General features: G+C 38.8%; 1 protein-coding gene across 11 annotated transcripts in view; it reads right to left on the bottom strand.

Moving 5' to 3' along the window:
- The window catches only part of GLI2 (GLI family zinc finger 2), a 406,855-nt gene that overhangs the window by 350,914 nt on the left and 42,017 nt on the right, over positions 1–13,924 (bottom strand). For all 11 annotated transcript variants that reach the window (XM_045033089.1, XM_045033083.1, XM_045033085.1 and 8 more), the window contains one exon: positions 7,600–7,709. The gene's annotated coding sequence lies outside the window, so the exon portion shown is untranslated. The remainder of the gene's footprint in view (positions 1–7,599; positions 7,710–13,924) is intronic.

Below are 13,924 nucleotides of genomic sequence, written 5' to 3'. Positions count from 1 at the left end.
TAGAAGGAAAATAACAAAGATAATGTGTAATATAAAGAGTTAAGACAACAGCAAGTTAGAAGATGCCACACTTCCTCTGAGACATTATGCAGCTAATTGACAGTCAGGACAGTATCTTGAAAAAGGTCCCTAATAGTATAGAGGCTAATAGCAGCAATTATTTGTTTGTTTCTTCCCCCCCCCCCATTTCATGCTTTTAGTAACATAAAAATGTTATTCTGAAACTCACCTCAGTCCCAAGTGAAATAGTGTATTGAATTTGTGCTTCAGCTCCAACTCTGGCTCTTTATTCTATGTATGAAGGTCATCAGAAGCCATGGAATTTCACGTGGTTGGATAGAGGGTATCACCACAGGCTGAAGGTGGTATAGGCAGGCAGGAGATAGAAAGTGTGAGTGTGTGAGAGAGAGACAGACAGAGATACTGACCACACTTCTCTGAAAAGGATGACAGTCCAGTGATTAGGCGGTGCTAGCCTGGATCTTGGGATACCTGAACTCACTGTTCTCATCCGCTGCAAAATCCCGATGTAACTTTGGGAAAATCACTTAGTCTCTCTGTGCCTCAGTTCCCCATTTATAAAATGGGATAATAATCCATTTCCCTCCTACTTCATATAGGAACTCACAAAATCTAGGACCAGCCCTGCCAAAATGTCTAATATTTTGAGACGTCATTTGGTTTAAAACTTTTAAACTGTAAAAATAGGAGGAAGCTAAGAAGATCATGTTTGTTGTGGTCATATGGCTGGTAAGTTCTCAAGGGAGAAATGAAACGGATCTGCACATTGGATAGGTGCTGAGAACTACTGTAGAATAATGATTCAGTAACTGTACAGCACCTCTGCATACTGAATGGCAAAGATCATTCTATTTCAGTTTAATTGACAACTACATGATACTATAACTGCAGAAAAAATAACTGCAATTTACAATAATGCTGCCACTGTACAGCTCTACATAATTCATGCTCACACTCACTAAACCACTGCAAAATGATCTTTGTTAAGCGTGAATCAAATTCATTCCCTACTGATCTGTTGATGTAACCCAGTTGGAGAATGTTTGTTTACTCTGAATCAAACCAAATTCTATATCATATCCATAGTCATGGTTTCTTTTTCAGATTTGTGTGTCATTTAAATCTTAATAAATCCATTTCTAAAAACATTCTGCTACAAAGGGTATCCAAGTTTTAAAATAATCTGATTTGGGCAGTTCTCCTAATAACTATACACTAAGTAGACTTGAGCAGATAGGCACAATAGTGAAGTGGCCCTTAAGGTCACACAGTCTAAGACAGAGGGGGATTTGACAGAGCCTTGAGGTTTCAAAACAAACTGAAATAACCTAACTGGTATCTGCCAAACATCTTTGGTGAGCAAGTGTCAGTCAACCAATGTCTACAATAAATATAGCCATTGATAGAGACTCAGGAAGTCTACAAAAGTTGTCCTGAGTGTCTTTCAAACACCACCTAAGTCATTATATCCATGACTAGAGGATTAGCTTTGTTAGAGCAGTTGCTCTGCTTGAACTTAGGTAGAGATAAAAAGAAAAACCCATACTCAATTTTGTATTTGCCATTGGAATTAATGAAACTCCAAAAAGCATGGGATTTATTGATTTTTATTTTTTAAAGAAAAAGGAATATTTGACTCTTGACACATACTTGAAATGCCATTGCTCCAAAGTGGTAAGTTTCAATTTTTCATTCCCCTTGAAAATTATTAAAACAAGTATTTGCATATGCTAGATGCTAGCTTATTTATATGTAGGACACAGGAAAATAAGATTTAAAAAAAAACTGTTTGCTAGTGAGAACAGTATGCTACGGGGATTTTAAACATTTTATTTTCTTTTATTTAAGCTTAATCAAAATTATTGCTATATCTCAAGGCAGTCCATTAGAAACAATAAGTGTTTCATTTATTTTTGATAAAATAATTTTTGAATTTACAAGCTGAATCCAAATAGTATATAATAAGTCTGATTAAATCTAAGGCCAGCAAAGGAGTTCAGTAAGTATATTCTGCCGTACAATTATTCTCAAGGATCAGTTCAATACAAAATACTAGGCTCTCTGTGTTTCTTTGTCCTAAAAAAATGCAAGGGTTGATTTTCTTAAATTACCTAATTATTTCGTGTTTGCTGTTGTTTTCCAGTGTACTTGTGGAACCTGATGCCACCCGGGCCTTTGTTCAAATTTACTTTTCAGCTTAGGGAGGTTATTCACAATAAATAATTTTAAGCAAATAAAGAAGCTTTTGCTGTCATGGGCAAAATGTCAAGAATAAAGAAAACAAATGAACAGTCAGAAGTCAGGAAAAAACTGTCTACTTTGTTTTCTCTCCCCCCTTTTTATTCCGCCCCCCCCCATTACAGGCAAGTGTCATTTGAATATTTTTTATTACATCAGTACTTGTTAGAAGTTACTAAACAAGAGTAATTTCTTTCATACAGTCCTATATGATCTAATAGTTTCCAGTGGGGAAAAATTGTTTCTTTTAACCTGACTTGTTTTTTCACTTCTTAAGTGGGTGATTCAGTAATGTCTATTTACAGGCTTTCCAAAGATACATTCCAGACAATTAAAACTATTTATGCAATAACACAGCTTTTGGTAGCTTTAAAATGTTTGCAAACCTATCAATAAGATCACAAGATCAAACGCTGAGTAAAAATATCCTATACATTTTTATTCATGGATAGATTTGTATCAAAGCGACTGATTCAGCTGAGTGCAAACACACAGTGTGGTTGGTATAGCTAAGGCCATGTGTGGGTGGTTGGCTCCATGTCAGTCCATGCTACTCATAAAGCTCAAAGAACATATAAATTGGAAAAACCTTGGCCCAAAGGGATTCCACATGTACATAACAATCCAGTGTTTTTATTTAAATTGAATTTATTACATTGCATTGCTTAAGTTTATGATTATTCAAAATGTCAGGATGGTAAAACGTGGAGTGAACCCTCTGCTATTAGAAATCTGTTGTTAAGCTATTGCTTTCAGTTATAATATTTTTTCCTCTAACATTCTGTCCCTTTGGGCAGAAACTCTGAGTCTACATCTTCCACAGAAGACAGTGTCATTTGTAACTCCTGTGTCATCTAGAAATTAGACTTAACAACATCTTCTGTAGTTACTGTACTAGCAAATCAAAGTATAAAAAACTATAACAATTATATCCACAGTCACTTGAAACAAGATTCGAATTAATTGCTTTTTAAAACATCGAAAACAAAAGCACATTTGTAGTTCTTAATTTCTTTTCCTGCTGGAAACCATAGCAAAACACAGAAGAGGTACCCATACCACTGTGTTGCAGAGCCAGCCTAGCATTGTATTATAGCAGGAGTGAGAGGAGAAGAAAACTACTGAATCGTGTAGCTTGAAAACTTTTGATATATTGTAAACTAAATGAAGTCACCAAAGCAATGCTCTTAAAAGTAAGCAGGGAACAGAGTTATTTAAATGTTTTTGCCAAGATGGCTGGGTTAAGCTCTTTTAAAATTAATCCTTTTTCATGCTGGCAGGTGTAACAAAGAAAACCTTTTTGTATGTAGTGCAGAAAAGGTCATTTTCCCTTCTCAAAGAAAAGCTGCTTGATATTTCCATGGTAGAAGTGATCAACAATTTAGAGTACCCATTCGTAAACTTTTTTTTTTAAATGGGCCAATTTCTAGAACCATATACCATCTGATAAGAAGATTTTCTACACAGTTCAGTACAAGAAACTTGGGACTGTCATAAATGAGATGTTAAGAATACAGGTAGATTGATTTGATAAATGTTAGTTAATGTGGAACTCAATATACAAGGCTTTGATAGCGGAGATAAATTATACTAGTGTATTAAATATTTAAAACTTAAAACTAAACTGGAAGAAGTGCTAGAAAATAACTTTCAGAAGTAAGTTTTGCTTTTTTTTCCATAAAATGATCTCACTCTACACAGGAGAGGATCTCGTGGCAAAGTATACCCCCTCTTCCTTTATTTGAGGAGTCATGGCCCTGATTCTGGAGAGCACTTCAGGAATGCATGTGCTTTCCTGAACCAGGGCCTATAATAGGGGTACTCTTCACCTTGGGTAGGAAATATTGACATTGTGGGCAGGGATGTGCACAAGAGGGGGCAAGCAGGGGTGTTCCCCCCTAATAATCAGAGGGGGTACAGAACTCCGGCCCTGGGGCTGGGGCACAGCCTCCTCCTCCGGCCCTGATGGGAGCTGACAGCTCATCCAGCTCCACGGCCATCTTGGGTAGAGTGAGTTCCTCTGGCCCCAGGGCTGGGGCACAGAACTTGCCTTTCCAAAAGCGATCAAATTTAATTTTCTTCACGTGTCCTTGGCTGTGGGTATGAGGGACTCTGGAGAGTCAGATCATCATTCCAAGGGAGCAATCTGCACCCAGATCAGCCTAGCTTCTCTCCTTTAAGCAGCAAATCTTTTTCCTTTTTCACTCATGCAGAAGGCTTTGTCCACAGTGAAACTGGTGTTCTGCTAATGGGAGCTTGAGCAGGATTTGATGTGTCTGCACAGGGAACAGACACACCCCATATGCTGCTGAGCCCAACCGTATGCCACCATACAGGGGAGACCAGTTAGGGGGTTGGAGCAGGCTGAGGGAGAGAGTGAAGAGGTGGATCTACTGTTTCATGTAGGAATCAGATTGGGAGGAAAATGATAATTATATTCATCCAAGTTCCACCCATAAAATATCAAATATCAAGGAACACTGAGTAGGAATAGGGAGGTTATATTATCCCTGTATCTAGCACCGATGGAACTACTACTGGAACACACTATCCAGTTCTGGTGCTCACAATACAAGAAGAATGTTGATAAATTAGAGAGGGTTCAAAGAAAAGCCACAAGAATGAGTAAAGGATGGAAAGACTCAAGGAGTCTCTTTAGCTTAACAAAGAGAAGGTTAAGGGTGACTTGACTGCTGTATAAATATCTACACAGGGAACAAAAAATTGATTATGAGCTCTTCAATCTAACAGACAAAGGTATAAGATCCAATGGTTGGAAGTTGAAGATAGAGAAATTCATGCCGGAAATAAAACACATATTTTTAAACAGTCAGGTTAATTAACCATTGAAACAATGTATCTGGGCTTAAGAATACAAGAACATAAGGTCCCTCTTGCCCATTATCCTGTATTCCAACAGTGGCCAATGTCAGGTGCCCCAGAGGAAAATAACAGAACAGGTGATCATCAAGTGACCTATTCCCTGTCGCTCATTCCCATCACTGGCAATTTTAAAATTAAGACTGGATGGCTTTCTAAAATATATACTCTACTTCTATCAGGAATGAACTCAGGGAAGTCCTATGGCCTGTGTTATAAAGGTTAGACTATGTGATCATAGTGGTTCCTTGTGGCCATATAATCTATGAAACTGTGAAAATAAGATCTGCCTACACATGACACTGCTCACAATAGATTGTGCAGATGTTCAAAATATGACCATGAATGCTCTCTGGGTTAGGATTCCCCTCAATAGCTCTGCTGGGTTCCTTGGGTTGGCTTGTATAATTCACTGGGCTTCTTGAGCTTGCTCCCCTTTGAGGGGTCTCAGGTGCCCCACCAGGCTGTATTCCTTCATTGGGAGCAGAATAAAATGACGGTACTGAGTGGTGGTGCTAAAATCAGCTGTCAGCTCTCCCTCCTCAGCTAAAAACAGAAGGAAAACACTCCTTCTCAGCCTGGTTTGGATAAATAGTAGTCCCCACAATCTCAGGCAACTCCCCCTCCTCTTTGGTCGGTGCATGGAGAACTTCCCTCCTATTTCAATCTATTTTACCCATTAATTCTAAGCTACTTCTATGAAATAAGTTTCCATTACATGGTCTACACATAGTTTAAATAGCTGTTCTCTGTCTCATTTTTGTCACAAAGGCCTGGCAGATTTCTTAGTTTCCAATAACTCTGCTGTTTAATCTCAGCATGATTGATACAAAGGAAGCAAATCAAAGGAAGGATGATAGAATATTTTTAGTTGAGTAGGAAGAGTCAAATTCTAGTAGGTTCCAGCAAAGAGTAAGTGCAATGCCCCCATCAAAGAGGTACAATACATGTTATAGAATCAACTTCATGCATTAACCCCTCATACAATCTGTGCCACAGGTTGTTCATACAGGCTATTGACATGTCATGATATGTATGTCCATAAATAGACCATGAACCTTCACCCCAGATCACAGTTCCAAAATATCCCATCCACATCTGCTATAATGGAAGGTATGTGGAATGACCTCTAGCTGACATTTTAGATTAGGGTTAAATAATTTCTAACCCTCCTCTCTACTGCTGGTCAAAGATTTTTCTAGCTCCAGGATCTGGCCAAGTGTGCATTCATAAATTTTACCAAATGTGTGGGATACAAGGAGATATATGAGATTCAGCCTATATAGAGAACTAGTGTAACAGAGTCAACACTCATTAGCCAATAAAAACAGCAGTTATAGATTAACCAAAATAGCTCAATTCTGTTCAGATTTACCAAAACAAAACAAACAAAAAAGAATATTGGATTAAATTTTTAGTACTCCTTACACAAAGGCTTCAAATTGATAAAATTGGAATAAATTCTTTTTTAAAAATTGGTTAGTAATCACACCACCATCTCTCTCAAGTGCACCCTCAAAATACCCCATCTCTTCTTAAATACACTCAAGGCCACATCACTCTCAAAGGTACTGCAGTCCAGCCCCAGCAGGTTATAATCAAGTCCACTGGCATTTCTAAGACAATGGCATTCCTGTAGATACAATTTTCTAGCATGGTACCTGTGGATGCAGGTATCTATCTAGGTTCTTATACCACGCCCATCACTGAGATATCAGAGAAACAGTGTTATTTATTTACGTTTAGTAAAAATAGGTCAATTTAAGGCAGTTTCTGTACAGTTAGTTAAACCAAGAAGTTTTAGAGATGTACTACAGTATAAATATAACAAATATGAAGTAGTAGCTTTATACTGTCTTCCACCAACATTTTAAATATTTAATGGACTCATATTTTATGATGCTATCTAATATTAGGATCATATACTGCCCCAAGTTTATAAAACATGCATGATCTAGTCATCTGTATCCATTTTCAACCCAGTTTTGAGTTTTAGAAACTCATTGGTAAATATCTGATCTCAGATGAAAAGGTGGCAGATAAAGACTTTACCTCAGAGCAATTTTTTAAAATCTAATGTACTTTAAATTGGCCTTTCTGTTTTTCAGTACTGCTGTGCAAACTCTTGAGTTTTGGTATATGAAGACTTTTGTGAACCATGTAATTCCACTGTCTAAAGGCCCCTTCAAATGGTCACTTGGAGAGTCACCTCAGACTTCCAAGAGAACATCCTACCCTCTTTTCCCACCTCCCAACAAGCCCCAGGATCCACAATTTGCCTTTGCAGTCCTCAGATGAGCCCAAAAGTCCTTGATCTTTAGGGGCTCCAGCTGTCCACTGTTCCAATATTGCCAAATCTAAGCAATCGAAAACCATGAGTAAGGCCCCCCCAGAATCATGACCTTGGTTTAAATATTGTAAAACTAAAAATAATAATACATATGGGTTCTTTTTACTTACCTTTGTGGTTTTGAGACTATCAGGTGTGCTTGGGTCACATTTTCAAGATTTTCTCCACAACCATGAGGGCTGAAATTTTCTTGTATTCACATGGCTCCAGGGGGCTAAGTCTTTAAAAAGAAAAAATAGACCAAATATTGTGAGACTGTCAGCTCTCATGATTTCATTGTGAATGTTACTGTTCTTCCACATCTACTATTTTCAGGGATGGAGAACTAAGCAAAGCCACATCACTGTCAATCCCAACGGTATTCTGGAGGATACTGAATATTCCAATCATAACAAGGTACAAGGAGAGGGACCTTTCCTCTCAGACTGCAGGCTGTTTTTCACTGAACTCAGTTTCCCTAGAAACAGATTAGGAGGGAAAGGTCCATGATTTCTAGTGCAAATTTGTTAAAGACCCTTTAAGAGTTTGCTAGTTACTGCACTAGGAATTGTGGGGTGCTATTAGCGTCAGCTAGGGGCATGACCAGTCTTCTACCAAGAAGCACTTGCTACTGATGGCAGCATAATACATGAGCTGCTTTTGAGCCTAGCCATGCTCCTGTAACATCAAGAAATATTTTGCCCCAGCATAACCATTTCCTTGAAACTCATATTTTATGATGCTATCTAATATTAGGGTCATATACTGCCCCAAGTTCATAACTACTTTTTATATCACTTTCAATTCAACGTGGCACCCTGAGCCAAAGACTGCAGTGGAGGTTGAAAATGGGGGTATATTAAGGCTGTGTTTGTAAATTAGTCATTTTTAAGGCCGCAAACAAACAGTGGGATTCCATGGTGCAGAATGTGGCAATATAAGACAGGCATAAATCCAGGGCACAGTGGGCAGAGTGAGATCAGAACATTATAAATGACATCTGTGGAGAGCTGCGCCACACAGCTTGCAAAGGTCAATAGGAAAGCTGCTTATTGACATAGCCAACCAAACATCTGACAAAGTGATTGAAGAACCATGTAAGTGGTCATATGGATAGCCCAGGAATCCTAAAATCCCCCATACAGAAGAAATACATTTGAACATTAAAAATGTATTGAAATGATGTTGACAATGAGCTCTGTCCCCTTTCCTTCCTTCTTGTTGAATTAAGTTTACTTGTTGAAATTCTTTAGCGCATAAGGGCTTTAGCGAGCTATGCTTCCTTCCACCCTAGCTCTGCACACCCTCCCAGGTCTTCAGGTTGCTCCCTGCTTTGGCAAATTGCGCTGCTTCCTGGAGCCTTTGAACCCCCACCTCCTACAAAACCTATTACCCAAGTATTTGATTACCCTTTTGATAGCTCAGGTTGACCTACAAAATATATGTTTAAGGTTGATGAGAGAGAGAGATGCCCGTATAGAACACAGTCAATTTATTAATGAGATATTTATGTAAAATAAAGGCTAATATAAAATTATCATATTATATCAATTAATAATTTCTCTCTCCTATACATGTATGTAACATCTATAAAGTTTGAAATACACATTTAAGGCTGTGAATATATCTCATATTTTAGTATAAAAAGTGTCACTTTCACTTTATTTAAAACATATTTTCAATATGTGGTGTGACAACTTTTCTGGATTTTTCTTCTATCGGTGGGAGTTTGGGTTATGTTAAAGAAGAAGGTTCTGCTTTATTGTACATTCTCTGATTAGTTACATTTCAACTGCTGCTTAGAGATATCTGTGTGGTAACTGTTGGGAATGCCCACTCAACAATCCTTACTTAGGAGGAACATGTTCTATGTTTTAGCAAAATACTTAACACAGTGTAACTCTATGGGCCTTCTGTTGGCTAAAAAAGTGTACATAATCGCTATACTAGACTCAATAAATGAAAACCAAATACCTTGCCACAGTGATGGCTTCTTCATCAATCAAAAGCCTAGCCCAATGTATGTCAGTGGTGTATCCCAATTTTCTCCACAAATATCACAACTTGCAGCATTCAGGTGGAAGATATAAACTTAAAATTTGCCTGTTAATATGAAACTTTCACAAAAATGTTCTTGCTTGACACCTGGAAGTGCTTAAAACTGGGCCCATGTCTCTCCTTCCTAGCACACAAACATCCATCACCAATATCTGTGCAAATCCTGAACAACAAGAGGTTCTACAGCCTGGAATGGGGATGGTCATGGGGGCGGGAATCCTGCCTCCTCAAGCTCTGGAAAAACAACAAAGCCACTCTCTTTAGCTACTACAGCAACAGTCACAACTGCTGGGTTCCATTTCAGGAGATGGAATTGTACTAACATTATCCCTTCTTCCAGCTGCTCCCCAAAACGCATCAACACTGCTGCATAGATAGCTTCTGTAGAGCCCTATTCCTCAGTGTAGGACTCCCCCTTTCCAGAGCTCTCCCATCCCTACACAGTGTAAACATGACAATGCTGGTGTATTTAGAATCATCTGTACCTTTGGAGATTAATGGATGGCAACATACTTACTGATAGGCACAAGAGGACCAGGCAAGGCGCTGAATGCCATTCTGGCCATTCAGCATGAATTCCCTAGCTTTTGTGGGGTATAAGCAAGACTTTATGACACTACCTAAGTTAAAAGTTCTGTGGCTTATTTCCTATAAGCGCATGGTATCCTCATCCTTTTGTTTCCTTTATTTAATGTATTAAATATTATGGACTTTTTTTTCCTGCTAAGTTACGTCCTCGGGCCACTTTTGAACATGAAGGGTAAACTTATGTTTCTGACCCACTAGAAAATCTGCTTTAACAGTACAGGAAATGTAATCTGTATGGCCAACAGGAAAGTGTCGTAAGATGTGAGCGGCAGAGATTTTGGAAGGTTGTGTCTGAGCCACAGCATCTTGCCTTCATTGGTAGGCTTTGTGTACTAATATCCTCTTAGCCTAATTTAAAATCATTAATTAAAATGAGTTGAAACTGATGTGTAATGTAATAAGGATAAAGGGTCCCATCCCAAAAGTATGGAAAAAAAGACTTCTTGCGACACGTCACTTTAATAGATCGTACTCTACTTTTGTCGCATTGCATAATTGACTTACTATAACATGATCCTATTTAGTAGTGGATATTTATATTCCCCAGAGCGTTATCAACACAAACGTGTGCAGGTTACAGATACATTTTAAACATGTTTGATTGAATATTTGATTTTTTTTAAACTACTATGAAGAAATTAGTATGAGAAAGGAGTGGTATAGCCAATATGCAGTATTTGGGGAGCAAATTAGGAATAAAATCCTTTTCCTCCTCTCTCCTAACAACATTTTAGGCCATATCACATCATCAGGGTATTATACAGAACTTCCTATTGATATCAATGAGAAATTCTGAATCACACAATATAATCCATTAAATGCAATTTAAGAAGTTCTTCGTCTCAGCCAATCATCTTCTACAATATAGTTTTTGCAAAGGGGAATTCATTTTCTTTCCTGCCTGTTGAAAGGGGAAAAGGGGACATTTTTTATTAAATCTTTGCTATTTTGTAGTGGATGCACAAAATAGTTAAATTCCCTAATTAAATTATAATTCTAATCTTCAACAATAAAATGAAATCCTGTAATAATCTACCCGTAGAGCCTGACAGCTGGCCCGTCTGATCCTTGCAGTCTGCTTACAAATTGGTATTAGTGGCACTAATAAAGCTGATTAATGTTGTGACTAGAGACCCACTAACCTGACATTGCCAGCTGGGCTCACAAAGACTGTCAATCTACACAGCAGCTGTTAAACTACTAGTGCTGTAGCCTTTAATTTACATTTCAGCAACCCCCATACCGTAATGCATTTTAATGGGGAGGAATAAAAAGCTCTAGTGACGTGCAGGAATGTCACAAGATATTGATGTATTATGTAGTCATTTAGTAAGAAGACCGGTTATGTCTTTTTTCTGTTATGTTGCTTTTAACCTGTAGCAACTTTGTTGTAATCGATGGAGTGACTCCAGATTTATACAGGCACAGCTGAAAGCAGAATTTAGTCCCTCCAGTCAACCTAATATAGTTATGATAGTTTATTAATCTTTGACTGGTATTAAGGATAAAAGCTATCAAGCAGTTCAATTAATCTTAATAGTTTTTCCCCAGAGATGCTTGTTTAAAAGGAGTATGGTGTGCCCAAAACAGCTCCTATGGAACAAGTATCTATATCACAAAAATACCATCATGACTTGCTGATGGTCTCTTTGGAGAGACCCAGGACTGAATAGGCCTGGAAACTGATGTACACTTTCTCCTCTAGTAATGTCCTCACAGGAGGTTTGAGTAGGGCAGTCAGGGGACACTTGCATTGCCACTACCTGTGTTGTAACTGTACCATGTGTAAACTGAGGATTTTAGTCTTTTAAGGCTGTCTATCCAGTATCTTCCACAAACATTCGGTCCTCAGGTTTAGTTCATAACTTAAATACAAAAAAAACCCTATGTTAATGCAGCATGAAGTTTGTGACATTAGAATGAGAAAGAGCAAAGAAATGCAAAATAAAGGTTCCAAATGCAATGGCCACATTGTCCATAGGTAATATACCCTATTACTTTTTCTCTTGTTAAGTGGATAGCTGAATATAGTGTTCTATATGTTGTTAATCCATACAGTAAAATACACTGGAGTGCATTCAAGTTAATGTTTCCTAGAGCATCTTTATGTTTGTATTTCTTTTTTATTTATGTAATTGTTTTGTTTTAATTAAATGCATGGGGGTGTCGCTGGAAATTAGAGGTGCTCTTCTACCGCTTTCATTTCTGTATTCTCTTTAAACAGTCTGTTAATGCCAGTTTTCAAAATCTTTACACAGAGGAGGAAAATGGGGGAGAAAGCAATATGAAAAGTGGGCAGGTCTACAACCCAAGAACTTACCTATTAACCAGCTAAACATGTACTGTAAATATAAGGACACTGCAAAGACTGCACTGAATAGCAAATTCTTAAATAAGGCATAGTTGTAAACAAGATTTGTCTCTAGGTACTTACATTGCCCTTATCACTGTAGTAGCCACACTCATTGATGGATTTTTCCTCCCAACATACCTGAGAGGTACATAAGTATTATCCTCACTTCTGAGGACATAAGGCTGATTAAGTGACTTGCTCAAGCTCACATAGGAAGTCTGTGGCTGAGCTGGGAATTGAAGGCAGGTCTACTCCCAGTCCAGTTTCCTATCCACTTGGCTAGGCTTCCACCCTCAAATTGACAAGCTAAAGTAGACCAAACTTCACCAGAAATGACAAGAGAAGCTGATGGGAAGAGGGTAAAGGGGTAGAGAAGTGGGGGAGACAATAATACATGGGAATTTTACTCTAGGGGAATGTTTATCAGCAGAGAATCTATATAATAAGATTTCAGGAATTTAGTTCATGTGTCACGCTGAAACCTATCATTTCTGCAGAGTCAGTATGAAGTGATAGAAAAAGCTACAAGCATGGCTTGGGGTTCTTTTTTGTTCAGAATATCACCAAGTTGAATCATCAATAGGTTTTGTGGTCTATTACCATCCAATTTTTAAGTTCTTAGCAAAACTCCCAGAGCCTGCACCCTGTACCCCAACCCCAGCCTGGTGAAAGTGAGTGAGGGTGGGGGACAGCAAGCGACAGAGGGAGGGGGGATGGAGTGAGCAGGGGGCGGGGCCTTGGAGAATGGGTGGGACAGAGGCGGGGCCTCAGGGAAGGGGCACGGTTTGGGGGCAAGGGTCTGTGGGTTTTGCAATTAGACAGTTGGCAACCCTACTGGGCGGGCATGTGGAAGCCCTGGCAATACAGGCAGAGCACACGCAGCAGCACAGCTGGCAGCTCGCCGGGCACCAGCCAGCGCAGGTGCAGCATCACCCAAATGTCAGGCGGACCATGTGGGTGCAGGCGTGGTTTGTGCATGCAAGGGGGCCCATTGACTGTTCTGCTCTGGGGCCCAGAATTGATGTCGGTGGGCCTGGGTGACTCCTAGTTCTTGTGTTATGAGAAGGAGTAAATAACACTTCCTTATTTACTTTCTTCACACCAGTCATGATTTTATAGACTCCATCATATCCCCACTTAGACTTCTTTTTTCCAGGCTGAAAAGTCCCAGTCTTATTAATCTCTCCTCATATGGCAGCCGTTCCATACCCCTAATCATTTTTGTTGCTCTTTGCTGAATCTTTTCCAATTCCAATATATCTTTTTTGAGATGTGGCAATCACATCTGCATGCAGTATTCAAGATGTGGATGTGCCATGGATTTACATAGAGGCAATATGATATTTTCTGTCTTATTATCTATCCCTTTCTTAGTGACTCCCAACAATCTGTTCGCTTTATTGACTGCCACTGCACATTGGGTGGATGTTTTCAGAGAACGATCCATGACGACTCCA

This window comes from Mauremys mutica, chromosome 10 (genome assembly GCF_020497125.1).
Source record: "Mauremys mutica isolate MM-2020 ecotype Southern chromosome 10, ASM2049712v1, whole genome shotgun sequence".
NCBI lineage: Eukaryota > Metazoa > Chordata > Testudines > Geoemydidae > Mauremys > Mauremys mutica.
The sequence above is the reverse complement of the archived record's forward strand: the minus strand, read 5'-3'. Positions and strand labels throughout refer to the sequence as shown.